The sequence below is a fragment of the Setaria viridis genome, chromosome 1, assembly GCF_005286985.2.
Source record: "Setaria viridis chromosome 1, Setaria_viridis_v4.0, whole genome shotgun sequence".
NCBI classification, from domain to species: domain Eukaryota; kingdom Viridiplantae; phylum Streptophyta; class Magnoliopsida; order Poales; family Poaceae; genus Setaria; species Setaria viridis.
This window is the reverse complement of record NC_048263.2, coordinates 4,198,724-4,219,629: the sequence shown is the minus strand read 5'-3', so window position 1 is coordinate 4,219,629 and position 20,906 is coordinate 4,198,724. Positions and strand designations below refer to the sequence as shown.

Genomic DNA, 20,906 nt, shown 5'->3' with positions numbered 1-20,906 from the left:
TCCGGCGCACCATCGGCCAAGGTCTTTAGCGCCACCCTGCCCCGGCGCCATCCTTCGGGGGTCGGATAGGCTTCCGGCGGCCCCCTCCAGCGGCGGCAAGCTGTGGCAGAACCGCCCAACTTAAGCTGGTTTAAGTGCGCCTAATCGCTGTCGGAGCAGCAATTATCCGAAACGCACCTAAAACAGCATAAGTTCGGTAGTCCGTCGAGTGTCCCTAGGACTCCTCGAAAGATCCACGGCGTGTTTCATCACCATACATCAGGATAATATCCGCGATGGGATAATATCAACAAATATTACATTTTTACATACATAATTTATTACAAGACTTCAAGTTGAAACAAACTTAGTGATGCATAGTTAGACAAGCTCTAAGATTGAACATAAGTAGTTTAGGAGAAGATGCGTCGCTAAAGGTTTTCTAGAGTATTGAGAGACTCAGGTCAATACTCTAGGTCTTCGGGGTCTCCTCCTCGGTAGCTTCCTGTGGAGCTTCTGAAAGATAACCACAAGGGGAAAACCCTGAGTACGGGGTACTCAGCAAGTCTTACCCGACTAACCAATATAATAGTTTTTCATTGGAATGCATGTCAGCCTTTGGGTGTGCTTGGTTGACACGATTTTTGCCGAAAAGCTTACTACGAGTGAGGCCTTAGTTTTGTCTTTTAGTTTAGTTAAGTTGTTACCTAACCATTCTAGATGATAACAGAAGTAAAACAATCATAACTGTTAATTCATACAGCACTTGGCAACAGAAAATTTTATATCACATGTGTTATACTACGATGCTCAACAGTGATCAAGTGCATTCATAACCGAGAATTGCGGCGATCCGGATCAATTTACATCCTGCAGGAGAGTATCCTGATCACCAGCATCATACGACTGTCCAGGTCGTACTAACAACCTCTCGATTAGTAAAGTCAATGATTAGGAATACAACTACCCGGACCCAGGGATGCACCCCCACATGGGACCCCACGTCTAGCCTGATCTCCATGTGAGTTTCAGGCTACACCCCTGCCAATCTCCAGCACGTCAAATGCGGGTACGAAGCATTTCTGATCATAGAATTTACTAATCTACTGGGCTTTACTGGTCCCATACCCAGTAAGTGATCAGATGTTATCACTTGATCAGCGGTTAAGACAACGATCGGGCCTTAACCAGATTAATCTAGCAGACAGAACTACATCTCTAGCTTCTGTCCGTTTTCATATTCCAGACTATCCTTCATAAGCAACATGTATGACTTAAGTGTTTTCCTTAAGGTTGGTAAACCAAGCATGTAAGCAAGTAAGCAATTCTAGACTTGGGTAGTTTCTAGGATTTGAACAAGTGGCAAAGATGTCCTTAAATCAAGGCATGATCATACACAAGAATAGGTTTCATCCAACTCCTAGACTTAGTGCATACAATAACCAATTAACCTATAACTAGTCACATGAAATAACGACTTCAAAATAGATAGGTATAAGTGCACCGGGGCTTGCCTTGATCGTTAAAAAGATTAGTAGACGCCGACGGATTTGCTTCACAGGGGACAAATTCAAACACCTCGTCAGACTCCAAGGGTCCTTCTGAAAATTCCCAGTAATCCTCTTCTGGTGCTTCTGGATCTACGGCGCAATATATGCAGGGGTTAGAATGCAAACTGTTTAAATAACAGACTATACAACTTTCCTTCATGATAAAGTTGCAAGCCAACAAGGACTATACGACTTATCACGAATAAGTTGTAAGTCAACACACAAAAGAAATCTGAAAAGATTAACCTATATTTTTATTTTTCTCATTTAACCCTTCCTATAGCTTTTAATTTTTTGATAAAGGTGGTAAATAGTTTCTAACTTGAAAATCTAATTTCCTATGAGTTAAGAATTATTTGTGATTGATAAAGTATTATTCATATTTTTATACATTTTATAAATATTAAGTATTTATTTAATTACCTTAAAAGGAAGGCATTAAATAAATACCCAAATTTTTATTATTTTCCTAGGGTGTAAAAATTTTAATGCATAAAGGAAAATAAAACAAGCCTAACAAAATTGGTTTCACTAATTTTGGACACTCCTACAAATTTCTGTGATTAAAATGGTGCAAAACGAATTTAAATGGATTATTTTGCTAAAGGAATCTAACTTTTCCCGAAATTTCCCCGGAAAAACTTTTCTCACTCACCCCCGAGCTACCCTCTCGCACGAAACACCGGACCCCACAGCGCGGGCCCCACCTTCCTATTCATTCTACCCGCCGGCCTTACCCCTCCTTCCGACGGGCCCCGTGGGCCGATTTCCTCTAGCAGCCCAGCACCGGCCCACGGCCCCTCTTTCTTTTTCTTCCTTTTTCACGTGACGCCGGCCTGTGTTACAAGCCCACCGGCCTGCTGGACTTTACGGGCCTCCGGCTTCCGAACCAGGCCGATGACTCCGCACCGGCTCCTGGGCCTACGCGACGCGCTGGCCCTCTTTCCTTTTTCCACTTAACCACGCGCGCCACTACTGGGCCTCCGAACCGTGGCCCAGCCACCGACTGCTCCTCCCCAGCCTCCTTCTCCTTCCTTCTTTCTGACGCGCGGGCCCGGGTGCACAGCTTCTTCTTCCTCCTCCCGCCAAAAGCGCGACCGGAACAGGGGGCGGCGCGGCTCGCCGGCCGGCGCCCTCCCGGCGGCAAGTCTAGGTGACGACACCAACCCTAACCCTACACGACCTCGTGCGCGGCGACAGCTCCCCTGAAGACGACCGGAGCTACCTCCTCCACGGCGACGGGCGGCGACTCCTTCGGCCGGCCGTGGCTACTCGCGACTACGGCACAATCTACTCAAACGACTACCCCGACACCATACTAGGACCCCAAGGACTCGACTACGACTACTCAAGAAAGAAGAGAGACAGCGCGAGGGGGTTCTCACCGTGAGCGGGCGGCGTGACGGCGGCGGACAGAAGATGCGGCGAGCACGGCTATTCCGGCGAGGATGTGGAACAACAACTAGCTCAGGGTGTGGCTGGGGTGTCTGTAGAGGAGTAGGCGAGAGGAATCGACGGGAGGCGAGACGGGGCGGTGGAATTTTGCGTGGCGGTGAAGTTTGACAGAAGGGAGCGAGCGGCGGTAAAAAGGGGCGGCAGTGAAACGGTGGCGCGGGAACAGTAACTATTCAAGCGATTCACCCCTCGCATGGACGACACCGTGGCCTACCCGTAGGCTTGCGTGGTGAGGAGGTGGCCTAGCTAGTTGCCCTGGCGGTCGACCGACGACGGCGGCGGCGACACGTTTGATGCTCAGTCACTGCCCGTGATCTTCAGAGCTTCTCCGCGGCTAAATCTCAATCCGACGGTGCTCAGATGCTTTAACCAAAGTGGCAGATAAACTCGAGCTCTTTAACTTTTATTTTGGTTTCGGCTCGAGATAAGCATCGAATTGGCTTGAATTTGGATTTGTTTTCTCGGGTTCTTCTGAATTTCGACTGAAACCATTATTCAGTTTCGTCAGTCGTTGACAGTGTCATGGAGCTCACTTGATGACTCGATTTAGTGGTCTAATTCTTCTGCCCTCAGTCCAACTTCACCTCAAACATGCTCTATATTGTCCCAACGTTCCATTTTGATCATGAACCAGTACCTTCCTTGATCTAATTTGCTCTGAATTTGAATTCAAAGCCGATGCCTAGCTGCTGTTCAGACTTAGGCATTTTTCAGAGTTTCAGACAATTGTGATTTTGTGCTGACTTTGAGCTCGAGGTTGACTTCCTTCCTTTCACTATTCCTGGCCAACAACACATGATTATTGCAGTCCAAAGTCTATATTTCAACATGGTATAGTTGTTCTGGTACACTTGGTTGGAAAATTCTTCAGAATTGAATTTTGAAAACAGACTCTGTAGCTGTTTTTCTGAATTTCTATTTTCGGGTGGTGAACAGTAAACCGAGTTCTTCTTTTCTTTCTTTGATTCTTCTGAAGACTTTGGCACTAGCATAGCTCAAAATTTTTGATCCTTGAGTCCTACACATCATTACACTTGTAATCCACATTTTTGGCAAATTTTTCTGAATTTCAAATTTGAAATTCAAATTTTGGTCAAAATTTGGCCGAATTTGATCTTTTTGCCATTTTTCTTCTTTTTCTTTTGGATTTCTTTTTGAATTTTTCATAGTCACTATATTACTTAAAATGGCACTTATTACAGCCTCTCCCCCTTAACAGAATCTCGTCCCGAGATTCCTAGGGTTAAATCCTTGGTTTTTGGAATGGAAAGGAAACTGCGTCAGGTCATTTACTTTTCCTTTTTCTGTACAAGGATAGGGGGGGTAGTGGTTCTTGTTCATCTGTCTCTGACGGTTTCGAATAACTCCGGATATTTAGACTCTAGGTCTTCCGCTTTTTCCCAAGTAGCTTCGTCCGGAGTATGATTTTTCCATTGCACTTTATAAAACGTGATACTCCGAGTTCGGGTATCGCGTGTCTTTTGATCCAGAATTTTAATAGGTTTCTCTTCATATGTTAGATCCGGTTCGAGCTCAATATCTGGATCCTCCAAAATTTCTTCTGGAACTCTTAGGCATTTCTTAAGCTGGGATACATGGAATACGTCATGTATAGAAGCAAGTTGATCAGGCAATGATAACTTATATGCTACGGGACCTTTTTGTTCCAGAATTTCATAGGGGCCAATGTATCTCGGGGCTAGCTTACCTTTTACTCCAAAGCGTTGTACGCCTTTCATTGGAGATACCTTTAAGTATACAAAATCTCCGGCAGAAAATTCCAAGAACCGTCTTATTTTGTCTGAATAACTCTTCTGCCGGGATTGAGCTATTTCCAAGTGCTTACGAATTTTCTGGACCTTCTCCTCGGTTTCCATAACCAAGTCTGATCCTAGATGTGTCCTTTCTCCTACTCCTGACCAATTTAGAGGAGTTCGGCATTTTCGACCATACAAGGCTTCGAATGGTGCCATCTTAATGCTAGCTTGATAGCTATTATTATAGGAGAACTCGGCTAGAGGTAAACATTCGTCCCATAGCTTAGAGAAAGTAAGGACACACGCTCTTAACATATCTTCCAGAATTTGATTAACCCTTTCTGTCTGTCCTCCAGTTTGAGGATGATAAGCAGAACCTCTAATGAGGGTAGTACCCATGTCCCTTTGCAGTTGCTCCCAGAATCTGTAACAAACTGGGAACCTCGATCGGAGATAATGGTTTTTGGCACTCCGTGCAAAGATACAATCCGGGCTATATAGAGTTTGGCATATGCCGTCACGTGGTAAGTAGCCTTAACTGGAATAAAGTGAGCTGACTTAGTAAGACGGTCGACAATAACCCAGATGGAATCATATCCTTTAGAAGTAGTAGGTAATCCTACTATGAAATCCATAGAAATATCTTCCCATTTCCAGACGGGAATTTTTGAGGGTTGTAACAAACCTGCCGATTTCTGTAATATGGGTTTAACTCTTTGGCACGTGTCACATTCTGACACATATCTTGCAATTTCCGGTTTCATTTTGGCCCACCAAAATCTTTGCTTTAAATCTTGGTACATCTTATTGGTTCCGGGATGAATGGAGAACTTGGATGAATGTGCTTCTTCTAGAACTAATCTTCTCAGGCTCTCATCCTCCGGAACTACTATCCTGTTCTTGAAATATAATCCTCCGTCTTCTTCTTGATTAAGTTCAGGAATCTTTCCCTCGGCTTTTTGCTGATAAAGTGCTTTAATCCATGGGTCTTCTTTTTGGGCCGTTACGATTCTTTCTTTTAGAGTATCTTGAATCGTAACATTTTGGAGGGTGCCTTGTTTTACTATTTCCAAACTTAAGCCTTCCATTTCTTCGCACAGGGTCTTCAGGTTAGACTGGACGGTATTGCAATGGCATTGGGCCTTTCTGCTCAAGGCGTCGGCCACCACGTTAGCTTTTCTAGGATGGTAATGAATCTCTAGTTTATAGTCTTTAATCAGTTCTAGCCACCGCCTTTGCCTCATATTCAAGTCCATCTGAGTGAAGATATACTTCAAACTCTTGTGATCAGTAAAGATACGACATTCACTACCTAAAAGATAGTGTCGCCATATCTTTAGTGCATGCACTACGACAGCAAGCTCTAAGTCATGAGTAGGGTAATGCTCTTCATGACGTTTCAACTGGCGAGAAGCATAAGCAATAACCCTGCCTTCTTGCATTAAAACACACCCGATGCCTGTGCCTGAGGCATCGCAGTATACATCAAAGGGTTTTTCTATGTCAGGTTGAGCTAGCACTGGGGCTGTAGTCAATAATCTCTTCAAGATTTGAAATGATTCTTCACACTCAGGTTTCCATTCAAACTTTGTATCCTTCTTTAATAACTCGGTGATTGGCTTAGAAACCTTAGAGAAATTGGGAATGAATCTACGATAATAGCCAGCCATTCCCAAGAAACTTCTTACTTCATGAACAGAAGTTGGTGATTTCCAATCCAATATATCCTTGACTTTTCCGGGATCTACTTCAATTCCTTTTTCGGACAGTATATGCCCAAGGAATGGAACTTTCTTTAACCAAAATTCACACTTACTAAATTTGGCATATAACTGGTGTTCCCGGAGTCTATTTAGAACAATGCGCAAATGTTGCGCATGTTCCTCTTCATTTTTAGAAAAGACAAGGATATCGTCTATAAAGACAACCACAAATTTGTCCAGTTCCGGCATAAATACTGAATTCATGAGATACATAAAATGCGCTGGGGCATTTGTCAATCCGAAAGACATAACCAAATACTCATATAGTCCATATCGGGTGGAAAAGGCTGTTTTTGGTATGTCCTCGGGTTTTATCTTAATCTGGTGGTACCCTGACCGAAGGTCGATTTTTGAAAAGACCTTAGCTCCGGACAACTGGTCAAACAACAAGTCAATCCGTGGCAGTGGATACTTGTTTTTGATGGTTACCGCATTCAAGGGACGGTAATCCACACATAGTCTTAAGGTACCATCCTTCTTCTTAACAAACAGGGCTGGACAGCCCCATGGTGAAGTACTGGGTCGAACGAAACCCTTATCCAACAATTCTTGAAGTTGTATTTTTAATTCTGCTAGCTCTTTAGGTGGCATTCGATACGGTCTCCTAGAGATAGGAGCTGTGACGGGTTCTAATTCAATAGTGAATTCTACCGCTCTGTCAGGCGGTAGCCCAGGCAAATCTTCTGGAAATACATCTAAGAACTCATTAACAACAGGAATAGATTCTAGAGTCACTGCTCTAGTCCTTTTGACCATTCGGTCTAAACAGGGTTGAACGGGTAATTGGAGTTCGAAAGGGTGGCCTTGGTCATCTTTCAGGCTAACAACCCGTGTAACCACATTAATTTGAACTTCATGTGCTTTCATCCAATTTACCCCCAAAATAATATCTATTCCTTGATCTTCCAGAATTAAAGGATAAGCTCCCACTTTATTTCCTTCTAGGTTTAAAATCACATTGCGAGCTACTTGATTGGTATTCTGTGTGGCACCAGTAGCTTGAATAGCATATTTGACATCTAAGGTATGCACTTATAGTTGATGTTGGGTAACAAACTTTTTACTTATAAAAGTATGCGACGCTCCGGAATCAAACAAAACCATAGCAGGATAATTGTTAAGAAGGTACGTACCTGCTAGGATTGGTTCTCCTTCTGGAATTTCTTCTACAGTCATATAGTGAGCCTGGCCCGTCTTGGTGTTGACAAACTTGCGATGGACGAACTTTTGTCCAGAGCCTTGGCCCGAGGTCTGAGCTTTCAAGTTCGCGTTTCCACCAATTTTGGGAAAACGACAGTCTCGGGCGAAATGTCCTGGCTTCCCACAGTTGAAACAAACCTGTGGGGTTCCTGAAGGAGTAGGGTTACGAAACCCGAAAGATGGTGTAGTTCCAGGACGAGGGGCAATATTGGGAGCTCTGGCATTCCAGGACTGAAAAGGTCGTTGCTGGAATGAAGGACGATACATGGGTCGGGGAGGACCTCTATATACCATCCTCATCCTCTGTGGAGCATTTCCAAAATTTCCAGAAGGAACAGCCTTCCTCTTTAATGCTTCTTCTTTCTTTAATGTTTCATCCAATGCTTTCATCTTTTCTTCTGCGGTAATGGCTGTGCTTACCGCGGAACTGTAATCAGCGAACGTGCAGGTGGATAACTTTTCCTGCATTCTTGTATTAAGCCCCCGGAGATAACAATCCCTCTTTCTGGTCTCCATATTAACATGCTCTGGAGCATATTGGGCTAAGTGGTCGAACTCATTAGTATATGCTAGAATACTGCGAGTTCCTTGTTGCAGTCCCAAGAACTGTTCCAGCTTCATCCTCATGACGCCCTCGGGTATAAATTGCGTCCGAAAAGCTTCCTTAAAATCTTCCCATGTGACTTCCCTTCCCACTGGCTGCCTGGCCAGATGACTGGTCCACCAAGTTGCTGCGGGACCCTGAAGCTGAAGCCCCGCAAACTCGGCCTTCTGAACGGCAGTACATTGGGGGATTACTTGAAATTTCTGCTCCATGGCCTGAAGCCACTCATTAGCTTCCAAAGGATGCTCAGCTTTTAAGAAGACTGGGGGACGTGTTTCCAGAAATTGGGTGTAGGACACCCCCTGCTCCGGCTCTCTTCTACGTCCACCGTTGCCGGTATTCTGTACTATCATCTGGAGTAAGCGGGCTTGCTCTGCCCCGGAATTCATCAAACTAGCTATCGCATCCGCCAGTGTAGGCGCTCTGGGTAAGTCCTCTTCCTGTCCTCTGGAGCCTGAAGCTCGGGGTTCTCTGGGATCCGTCATGCTGCCAAGAGTAACAAGATATTAATATTTACGGTGCATTCTTATCAACAACCCTCTGCATACTAACATATCACACATCACAGCATGCTCACATACAAACCTTACTTATGTACATACTTATTTATATTACATGCTTAGGAATTAATATTTACAAAACCCCTTGGTGCCACTTGTCCATCACTCATATCTTACAAGAATATATTACAACACTTTCAAACTAAGTCCATTTCAACCGTCATAAGGGAAAATGCCCAGTTCTTCGGCATTTAATCCCAGTCGTGCCATGGCTTCTTGCAGGACATCTTGATCCACGGTCATCAGAGTTTGCCCTGGGGGAGCAACAGGTGGAGCTTGATTGACAGAATTCTCGCTTCCGGACTCCGGTCCGTAATCACTCCAAGTGCGAGAAGTATCAGAGGTGCTGATTCCAGAATTTCCTTCCATCTCTTCTGGCTCCTCTTCTTCTTCGCCTTCCTGTCCTTCTTCTCCCCATTGTTGCATAGGACCATAGCCCTGAGGATCTAGTCCATCGGCATTGGCATTGGCCCATGCAAACTGCTGATTACCCGCAGGGACTTCGCCCTGATCATCTTCCATGTCCACATCGAAGCCTTCTAAATTCTCGTGAGCATATAAATCTATTTCAGGATCGGCCGGTGGCACTGGATCTTCCTCCATTTCTATCACAGGTACTAGCTGATCTGCTTCCTCCGGGTTTTGTGGTTGAGGCTCTTCTGGTGGGGGAGGTGGTGGAATATTGATAATATTTTGTGCAGGTGCTTGAGCTTGCATTTCTTCCAGGGCTAGACGAAGTGATAGAATCTCGTCTAGTTGCTGAAATCTCTCCGCCTCCAGCCTATGGACGTTGGATTCAGCTTCTTCTCTTGCTCTATCCGCCATACTTCGACTTGCTTCGATGAACCCTTGCAGCGCCCGAAGTTTCTCTTCGTAATCTTCAATCCGCCTGGACTGCTCTCGCATCGCCTTCTCCATCTCGTGCTCCCTCGCCATTGCTGCCTTCTTGTACATTTCTTTGTCATACCGGGCACCCATTGCTTCCATCCTAGTATCTTCGTTCTTCTATCTCTGATTATAATACTCCCGGATACAAGCTTGATGTAGATTGTACATAGCGGTCATGTAGTCAGAGGCAGCAGCTACCAACACATCGTGCTCCACGCGAGATGTGTTCTTCAAGGCTTTGATCCTCCGCTTCCATATCCCGTCATCTTGATGCTTAATTGGATAGAATCGAGCAGAGCTCGATCCTATTTCCACTTTATGATTCTCACACAGCTCAGTAAGAGCTGTCATGGCTGCCCTTTCTATAGTATCATGGAATTCGAAACCCGATTCCATTACTTCCTCCAGGCGCCAATTAGGCCGGGTATCATCATCTGGGATATGTACATACACTGTGCAATATTGCTTATGGCCGGTATCTTCCTTCCTCCAATAGTACTCTGGGGGATTATGAAAACCCAACTCTTGCAGTGTCTTCCAGAGTAACTGCACGAACCCTGGTTTGTCCAGATAACGACCACGAGTCCACCCATCCCTTATCCGTGTAACCTTCTTCGAACATCCTATAAAAGAACAAGGTCAAGTCTAGCGGCACTCACCAAACCCAAAAGTTTTTAAACATGCAATGCAATTATGATGCAACGATTCCTACGTACTTTCAGACTCGTATACACACTCGTAGAAAAATTGGTGGCATCGTAATCTCTCCCTGATAAACTACCGAATACTAGCGACACGCAGCAAACAGTTAGCATCTGCAAAACAATCAACCGGTTAACACTACTGCCACCTGTGACTCTTTTTATTATTTTAAAATAGAGTCTCAGCATTTGAAAGGTAATATTTGTTGATTATCCCAACCTACGGCTCTGATACCAACTGTGGCGGAACCGCCCAACTTAAGCTGGTTTAAGTGCGCCTAATCGCTGTCGGAGCAGCAATTATCCGAAACGCACCTAAAACAGCATAAGTCCGGTAGTCCGTCGAGTGTCCCTAGGACTCCTCGAAAGATCCACGGCGTGTTTCATCACCATACATCAGGATAATATCCGCGATGGGATAATATCAACAAATATTACATTTTTACATACATAATTTATTACAAGACTTCAAGTTGAAACAAACTTAGTGATGCATAGTTAGACAAGCTCTAAGATTGAACATAAGTAGTTTAGGAGAAGATGCGTCGCTAAAGGTTTTCTAGAGTATTGAGAGACTCAGGTCAATACTCTAGGTCTTCGGGGTCTCCTCCTCGGTAGCTTCCTGTGGAGCTTCTGAAAGATAACCACAAGGGGAAAACCCTGAGTACGGGGTACTCAGCAAGTCTTACCCGACTAACCAATATAATAGTTTTTCATTGGAATGCATGTCAGCCTTTGGGTGTGCTTGGTTGACACGATTTTTGCCGAAAAGCTTACTACGAGTGAGGCCTTAGTTTTGTCTTTTAGTTTAGTTAAGTTGTTACCTAACCATTCTAGATGATAACAGAAGTAAAACAATCATAACTGTTAATTCATACAGCACTTGGCAATAGAAAATTTTATATCACATGTGTTATACTACGATGCTCAACAGTGATCAAGTGCATTCATAACCGAGAATTGCGGCGATCCGGATCAATTTACATCCTGCAGGAGAGTATCCTGATCACCAGCATCATACGACTGTCCAGGTCGTACTAACAACCTCTCGATTAGTAAAGTCAATGATTAGGAATACAACTACCCGGACCCAGGGATGCACCCCCACATGGGACCCCACGTCTGGCCTGATCTCCATGTGAGTTTCAGGCTACACCCCTGCCAATCTCCAGCACGTCAAATGCGGGTACGAAGCATTCCTGATCATAGAATTTACTAATCTACTGGGCTTTACTGGTCCCATACCCAGTAAGTGATCAGATGTTATCACTTGATCAGCGGTTAAGACAACGATCGGGCCTTAACCAGATTAATCTAGCAGACAGAACTACATCTTTAGCTTCTGTCCGTTTTCATATTCCAGACTATCCTTCATAAGCAACATGTATGACTTAAGTGTTTTCCTTAAGGTTGGTAAACCAAGCATGTAAGCAAGTAAGCAATTCTAGACTTGGGTAGTTTCTAGGATTTGAACAAGTGGCAAAGATGTCCTTAAATCAAGGCATGATCATACACAAGAATAGGTTTCATCCAACTCCTAGACTTAGTGCATACAATAACCAATTAACCTATAACTAGTCACATGAAATAACGACTTCAAAATAGATAGGTATAAGTGCACCGGGGCTTGCCTTGATCGTTAAAAAGATTAGTAGACGCCGACGGATTTGCTTCACAGGGGACAAATTCAAACACCTCGTCAGACTCCAAGGGTCCTTCTGAAAATTCCCAGTAATCCTCTTCTGGTGCTTCTGGATCTACGGCGCAATATATGCAGGGGTTAGAATGCAAACTGTTTAAATAACAGACTATACAACTTTCCTTCATGATAAAGTTGCAAGCCAACAAGGACTATACGACTTATCACGAATAAGTTGTAAGTCAACACACAAAAGAAATCTGAAAAGATTAACCTATATTTTTATTTTTCTCATTTAACCCTTCCTATAGCTTTTAATTTTTTGATAAAGGTGGTAAATAGTTTCTAACTTGAAAATCTAATTTCCTATGAGTTAAGAATTATTTGTGATTGATAAAGTATTATTCATATTTTTATACATTTTATAAATATTAAGTATTTATTTAATTACCTTAAAAGGAAGGCATTAAATAAATACCCAAATTTTTATTATTTTCCTAGGGTGTAAAAATTTTAATGCATAAAGGAAAATAAAACAAGCCTAACAAAATTGGTTTCACTAATTTTGGACACTCCTACAAATTTCTGTGATTAAAATGGTGCAAAACGAATTTAAACGGATTATTTTGCTAAAGGAATCTAACTTTTCCCGAAATTTCCCCGGAAAAACTTTTCTCACTCACCCCCGAGCTACCCTCTCGCACGAAACACCGGACCCCACAGCGCGGGCCCCACCTTCCTATTCATTCTACCCGCCGGCCTTACCCCTCCTTCCGACGGGCCCCGTGGGCCGATTTCCTCTAGCAGCCCAGCACCGGCCCACGGCCCCTCTTTCTTTTTCTTCCTTTTTCACGTGACGCCGGCCTGTGTTACAAGCCCACCGGCCTGCTGGACTTTACGGGCCTCCGGCTTCCGAACCAGGCCGATGACTCCGCACCGGCTCCTGGGCCTACGCGACGCGCCGGCCCTCTTTCCTTTTTCCACTTAACCACGCGCGCCACTACTGGGCCTCCGAACCGTGGCCCAGCCACCGACTGCTCCTCCCCAGCCTCCTTCTCCTTCCTTCTTTCTGACGCGCGGGCCCGGGTGCACAGCTTCTTCTTCCTCCTCCCGCCAAAAGCGCGACCGGAACAGGGGGCGGCGCGGCTCGCCGGCCGGCGCCCTCCCGGCGGCAAGTCTAGGTGACGACACCAACCCTAACCCTACACGACCTCGTGCGCGGCGACAGCTCCCCTGAAGACGACCGGAGCTACCCCCTCCACGGCGACGGGCGGCGACTCCTTCGGCCGGCCGTGGCTACTCGCGACTACGGCACAATCTACTCAAACGACTACCCCGACACCATACTAGGACCCCAAGGACTCGACTACGACTACTCAAGAAAGAAGAGAGACAGCGCGAGGGGGTTCTCACCGTGAGCGGGCGGCGTGACGGCGGCGGACAGAAGATGCGGCGAGCACGGCTATTCCGGCGAGGATGTGGAACAACAACTAGCTCAGGGTGTGGCTGGGGTGTCTGTAGAGGAGTAGGCGAGAGGAATCGACGGGAGGCGAGACGGGGCGGTGGAATTTTGCGTGGCGGTGAAGTTTGACAGAAGGGAGCGAGCGGCGGTAAAAAGGGGCGGCAGTGAAACGGTGGCGCGGGAACAGTAACTATTCAAGCGATTCACCCCTCGCATGGACGACACTGTGGCCTACCCGTAGGCTTGCGTGGTGAGGAGGTGGCCTAGCTAGTTGCCCTGGCGGTCGACCGACGACGGCGGCGGCGACACGTTTGATGCTCAGTCACCGCCCGTGATCTTCAGAGCTTCTCCGCGGCTAAATCTCAATCCGACGGTGCTCAGATGCTTTAACCAAAGTGGCAGATAAACTCGAGCTCTTTAACTTTTATTTTGGTTTCGGCTCGAGATAAGCATCGAATTGGCTTGAATTTGGATTTGTTTTCTCGGGTTCTTCTGAATTTCGACTGAAACCATTATTCAGTTTCGTCAGTCGTTGACAGTGTCATGGAGCTCACTTGATGACTCGATTTAGTGGTCTAATTCTTCTGCCCTCAGTCCAACTTCACCTCAAACATGCTCTATATTGTCCCAACGTTCCATTTTGATCATGAACCAGTACCTTCCTTGATCTAATTTGCTCTGAATTTGAATTCAAAGCCGATGCCTAGCTGCTGTTCAGACTTAGGCATTTTTCAGAGTTTCAGACAATTGTGATTTTGTGCTGACTTTGAGCTCGAGGTTGACTTCCTTCCTTTCACTATTCCTGGCCAACAACACATGATTATTGCAGTCCAAAGTCTATATTTCAACATGGTATAGTTGTTCTGGTACACTTGGTTGGAAAATTCTTCAGAATTGAATTTTGAAAACAGACTCTGTAGCTGTTTTTCTGAATTTCTATTTTCGGGTGGTGAACAGTAAACCGAGTTCTTCTTTTCTTTCTTTGATTCTTCTGAAGACTTTGGCACTAGCATAGCTCAAAATTTTTGATCCTTGAGTCCTACACATCATTACACTTGTAATCCACATTTTTGGCAAATTTTTCTGAATTTCAAATTTGAAATTCAAATTTCGGTCAAAATTTGGCCGAATTTGATCTTTTTGCCATTTTTCTTCTTTTTCTTTTGGATTTCTTTTTGAATTTTTCATAGTCACTATATTACTTAAAATGGCACTTATTACACAAGGTGAGGACGAGAGGCGGTGGGGGCCGAGCGGCAACGGTGCGGGCATCACCCGTGTCGCTCGTAGGGGGGAGCGACGTGGGCACTCCGTTTTTTCTTCAAATGACCATTACTCTCTCATCGAGTGTCTATTTTCAAATTTGTTTTCGCCATTACGATCTTTGTGATGATATCTACAAAATAAGATCCATATTTGATATGTTAAGATCTATATTTGATATGTTTTGAAAATATTTTATATGACTGTCAACTTATATTGAATGTACAATATTAACTTATATAGACTATGTAGCAACTTGTGTTGTAATTTGGAGGTTACAAAAAATTGTGAACAACCATGTAGCAACTTGTATTGTACCGTGTAAAACTTGCATGTCCGGTACCCACTTAACTTATACAATGAATTTGTATGAACTTATTACTATTAATTTATATAAAAATACACGATAATTTATTTAGAAACTATTTGGCAACTTATATAGATGCTTCGTATGGGTAAGAACGTTAGTAGCTTTGTTTAAAAAAAGGAACGTTAGTACACACTTAAATTAGAACTAGCTACTACACATTATCATAAATTGTCAGTACATAAAACTATTTCAAAATATATGCATTATTGGTCTAGTTTTATAGATCTCGTAATAATGAATATAGTGATGCATAAAATGAATAGACAAAAGAAAAGTTATCGTATTTTAAAAAGTCAAACAAATGAAAAACAAGTTGGCCACGTCATCCCAAATCCCGATCACAGGTTATGCAGGTCGCCCAAGTTCTCCTGACACGCAAACTAGCTTTTTACTACTACTCTGATTATATGCGCATGTAGACCAATAAATCCTACATGCAGTCGTGCACCCACAAACCTCATGGACCTAGCCCACGGACGCGCAACAGGCCGTGAGTGTCGTGCGTTCGCCTTGAGCGCAACATGTCGCAGAACTTTTTTTATTTTTATATTTTTTATTTTAGCATTTTGCAAAAATATATAGTCGGATGAAAAAATTGCGAAACTAAGCTATTGTCGCCGGTTGGGCCGGCAGTAAGGCCCTTCCACCGGCCCAACCGCCCTTACCGCCGCCTGGGCCGGCGGAAGCGCCTTACCGCTGGCCCAGCCGGCGACAAGGGATGCACCCCTCCGCACCACACTTTCAAAAAATCATAACTAATTCATATCAACTTGGATAGAGATAAACTTTATATAAAAATTGTATATCTCGACTAGATATAAAACTTTGTAGTTAAAACATTTTTGATTTGATGTCATATTGGTGCTCAAATAATCGACACAAGTTTCAGATCTAAAATTCAATTTTTAGATCTGAAATTGGGCAGCACACTTTCAAAAAATGATAACTAATTCATACGAGCTCATATAGAAACTTATTTCTATGAAAATTGTAGCCCTCGACGAGATTTACAACTTTGTAGTTCAAACTATTTTCATTTGGAGCCATTTAGTTGCTGAAATAATCGACACAAGTTTCAGATCTAAAAATTGAGTTTTAGATCTGAAACTTGTGTCGATTATTTGAGCACCAATATGACATCAAATCAAAAAAGTTTTAACTACAAAGTTGTAGATCTCGTCGAGGTCTACAAGTTTTATATAAATTTTTATCTCCATTCGAGTTAATATGAATTAGTTATGATTTTTTAAAAGTGTAGTGCGGAGGGGTGCACCCCTTGTCGCCGGCTGGGCCGTTACCGCCGCCTGGGCTGGCGGAAGCGCCTTACCGCCGGCCCAGCCAGCGACAATAGCCTAGTTTTGCAATTTTTTCATCCGACTCTATATTTTTGCAAAATACTAAAATAAAAAATAAAAAAAGTTCACATGTCGCATATAGATTTTTCCAAATCGGAGAGGTAGATAGTGGGCCTGTTTGTTACGGAGGCCGTGTGGCTGCTGGAGTGGACTCTAGCTATGGCCCTATATTAAGGTAGATTGGGCCTTGATTGTATTACGAGCTGGGCCTATCTTTTGTTTTTAGTGACCCTCCTCGTTGTTTTTTACGTACACATAAACACACACTGCACCCACACACGCCCCATACGTATTTTTAGTCCCCTCTCTCTCCTATATTTCATTTTTGCCATTACATTACAATGTGACGTGGCCACTCCACTAGTATTAGCATGAATACACTTCACATAAACTATCTGATACCCGCCAACTACGCGTGATCCGCAACATATACGCTTAATTTCTAGCTGGATTATATTTGCTGTCAAAACTAGGAAAGGAGCATCAAAGAGCTCATCCTGTTTGTTTTGCCAGGGCTAGCTAATTCCCATGAGAATATGCAACGAGGTGCCGGCTGGGGCAACCAACACGTACGGGTTCATTTTGCCTTCTCCGATCCCCCGCCGTCTGCCACGCTCACGGCTAGGTTCGGTGTGGTTTGCTTCACGGATAGAAACAACCCCGATTAGCCGGGTGCTGCTCCAAGGGATGAGAAAACCGAGTCCGGCGGCCGGTGTCGTTTCGTTGCGCGATCGACTGTGCACCACGGATAGTCTTGCCAGTGTGCTACAACACCTTGCATAATGCATAAAGGCGTGTTTGGAACCGCTCCACTTTAAGTTTTGTAACTCCACTTCAAAATTATCTTGCCAAACATCTCTAGCTCCAACTATACCAACTTTAGAAAAAAAGTTAGATCTGAAAGACAACTTCAACATTTTTCTGAAGCTCCTCCAAAGCTGCTGCCAAAAAAAACCTCCCTCGCAACACCTCGCGATGCCTCTTGTTCCGCCGCCGCCCCGTCCCTCGCACCGCCTCTGCCTCTGCCATCACCGCCACCATCATCTCCCCTTCCTCTAGCCGAACTCCATTCCACCCGCCGGCGCCCATAGGCGGGCGCGGCCTAACCGACGGCATCCACCCCTAACCGGCGCTGATTTAGGCTGGAGCACGCCCTGGCCGGTGGCGGCCGTGCCCAGGCCGTCAGCAGCGAGCCTCTGGCCGGTGCTGAGCCTGACTTCGAAGAGGTCCTAGGCCGGAGCGGCCGTGAACTGGCTTCGTCTTCACTGCTTCTTCCAGCTTGTGCGATCGCTCACCGGAGGCTCCTCTCCTCTTGCAGTTCCTGTCCATGAAGATCGCCGCATCCAACCCGGTGGTGAGCTTCGACATCGTCGAGGACCTCTTCGGAAGGCAGCTGAAGCAGGCGTGCAACCCTGCCGCCCTGCCCACGATGGCTCTGCCGGCCGGGCAGCTGGAGCCGGCCTGCCTTCAGATGAACCCCATGCAGCAGGTGCACCCGTCCGCAGCGGCAGGCTCCACCGGCTTTGGGCTGGACATGGTCATCAACAAACTGTACCCGCCGCCCGCCGCCGCGAGCTGCCCCGTGTCGGCTGCCACGCCGGTGACGGCGGCGGCCGGGCCGTCGATCGAGCCGTGCCTCAACGTACGTGACCGGGAATCCGTTGTCCTCGACTCTGCTAGCTTCCGTTCTCTGAACTGAACTGAGTGCTTGGTGCTCCCTGCAGGTGAATGGAGCTGCTGCTGCCGTCTGGGATATTGGCTCCCAGAATTTGTTCGGTGGATTTGATGCACAGTTTCAGTCAGTAGAAAGTGAGTAAGGCCTGTTTAGTTCCCCCAAAATTCCAACTTTGACACTATGGAAAAAAAAGATTCCCCATCACATCAAACTTGCGATACATGCATGGAGTACTGAATGTAGACGAAATCAAAAACTAATTGCACAGTTTTATTGTACTTTGCTAGACAAATCTTTTGAGCCTAATTAGTCAATATTTGAATAATAATTCACAAATACAAACGAAACGCTACAGTTGCGCTACAGTAATTTTGATTGTCCAAAGTTGGGCAACTAAACAAGGCCTAACTGCTTCTCGAACGCCAAGCCTGCAGTCACTCTGCCTCATATGAAATGAAACGCAGTAGTGGTTAGATAATCAGGGTTAGAAAAAATGACCTCCCTGAATAAGGTTACAGTTTTAGAGTTCAGAACGAACACTTGCCATCACAGAATTGTTAAATCTGGCAGCTGATTAAAGAACTTTACAAAAATATGAGCACCTCGAGTAACAGTTGCCTAACTTTTGTGTAAAATTGGGTGAACAAATTCATACTTGTGTGAATTGTGCCTCTAAGTTGCCACTACTTCCTGTAGCGGCGCGGGGAAAAACCACCAAGGGCAAGAGTGATTATTCCCACTAATTCCTACAATTCCTGGAGCTGGATTTGCATCCGGTAGCCAGATATGTACATAGTTCCCTATTTTTCTAGAGTTGGTGGAGCGGGGCTAAAAAAGGTGGAGTTGGTGGAGTGAAACTGTTTTTTGGAGCGGAGCAGTCCCAAACAGACCCTAAGATGTAGCGATTTACGTGGTGATATCTCTTTTTTATTTTTTTCAAGAGCTTTTTGAAAAGCTTAAATTTTGCAATGCTACTACATAGTACTCCCTTCGTTTCAAATTATAGATGGTTTTAGCTTTTCTAGATACATATATATTATTATGCATGTAGACATAGGGTATATCTAAGTGCATATCAAACTCTGTGAATTTTAAAAAGCTAAAACAACCTATAATTTGGGATAGAGGGAGCAGATTATTGTGCATCGTAATCGTACCGGTTTATATTGCATGTATAGCACTATCCATATACTTCTATTTCTCTCTTGAAAATGATTCTATAATAGGGTATATGTATGCGTTCATAAATGTGAGTAGTGTCCATATGTGTATATAAATTTTTTTATGTCTGTATCCCCCAGCTAGCACCTCGAGTCATCTCTCGTGACTTAGAGAAATCAAAGGCCGCACAATATCATTAAGTAAGAAAAAAAACCGTAAAGAATGGCACCTAAAAATTGACATACTTGAGTGCATTTCAAAAAATAACATTTGTAAGTGTATGGTACGAATTACTTAGGTGCAACAATTTAGTGGCCTACATATATGCGCCATTTTACATCATCTTATAATGAGAAAAAAAGAGGTCAACACGATTTGCTTGAAAAGTGAAGGACAAGACAATTTATGATCTTCCCACGTGGATAGCACGTGACTTGGATACCATATCCACATATTTTTTAAATGTCCGACAAATATTATCCACGAAAGTGGACTCACACTCACTTGACTTAAGTGATCGGTCAAAGTATCGCAGGATGGTTACCCCACCTAGCACACTTTTTGTAAACATTGTATGTCAACCGGTGCGCGAGAACTCGCGAGAACTAAGATGACATTATTCACCTACCTTTTCAAGGTATCTCTCGGGGCCCACCGAACTAGCCTTTTCAGTCCCGCGACATCACTGTCCGACGAACCAGCGTCTCATGTCAAACGGGACTGAAGACCTTTGACTCACGCGGGCCCATGCCGCTGCCGGCCGGTTCGCCGCGCCGGAGCCACACGTGGGGCGCGATCGCCGGCGGCCGCCGCAGACGATCGGATCACCGGCCGGTCGCGGGCTTTGTATGGACGCTTCTGCCTTGCTTGCTCCGTCCCACGCTCCCAGCGTAGTCTCGTGTTGACTCAGAGATGCTTCGTTGGCTTTGTTCTGTGGCGCGGAGGGAGGAGAGGATCCCATTGGCGCGGCGGCGGCGGCGAGCAGGAGCCAGAGAGACAAGGGAGAGGATTCTCTCGTTCTCGGGGGGCGACACGATCCGAGGGAAAAGAAGAGCACCTGCTGGCATATCCGGTTTGGATATTCGTTGCCCCAAACGGATTATGCTTGGAATCTTCCGTGCTCTGGCCCCGCATGGTGACTTGGCTTTTGGACTTCGGTGCATGTGAAGCCTCGAATATGTCAAGCGTACCCAGTGTCATGCACAACGTATTATATATTTTTTTTATTTCTTCCTATGAGTATTCTCAAATGTATGATGCATTGGAATTTCACTCCAATGAAACATAGGGGTAGTATTGTCATGTCAACGTCGCTTGTAAATCCTAGAGGAGCCAAAGTTGGCCTGAAAAATTCTGATGGAAAATTTCTTCTAGGATTCGTTATGGAAAATTTCTTCATCTTGATTTGAAAACAAAAGTGACAGCCTAAAGCAAATCCTAACAAAAACTTATAAAGGTCAATAGGCACCCACATCACTGATTGGACCATGCATGTGAGAGAGTTGCACACGGATGTATTATCTG

At 44.8% G+C, this 20,906-nt stretch overlaps 1 long non-coding RNA gene across 1 annotated transcript; it reads right to left on the bottom strand.

Annotated features, from left to right (window-relative positions):
* Nucleotides 1–17,329: 17,329 nt before the first annotated feature.
* Nucleotides 17,330–20,770, bottom strand: LOC117844808 (uncharacterized). The gene is made up of 2 exons (XR_004637940.2): nucleotides 20,011–20,770; nucleotides 17,330–18,399 (listed from the first exon to the last, which is right to left on the bottom strand). It is a non-coding gene; the product is annotated as an uncharacterized lncRNA (long non-coding RNA).
* Between the last annotated feature and the right edge of the window lie 136 nt (nucleotides 20,771–20,906).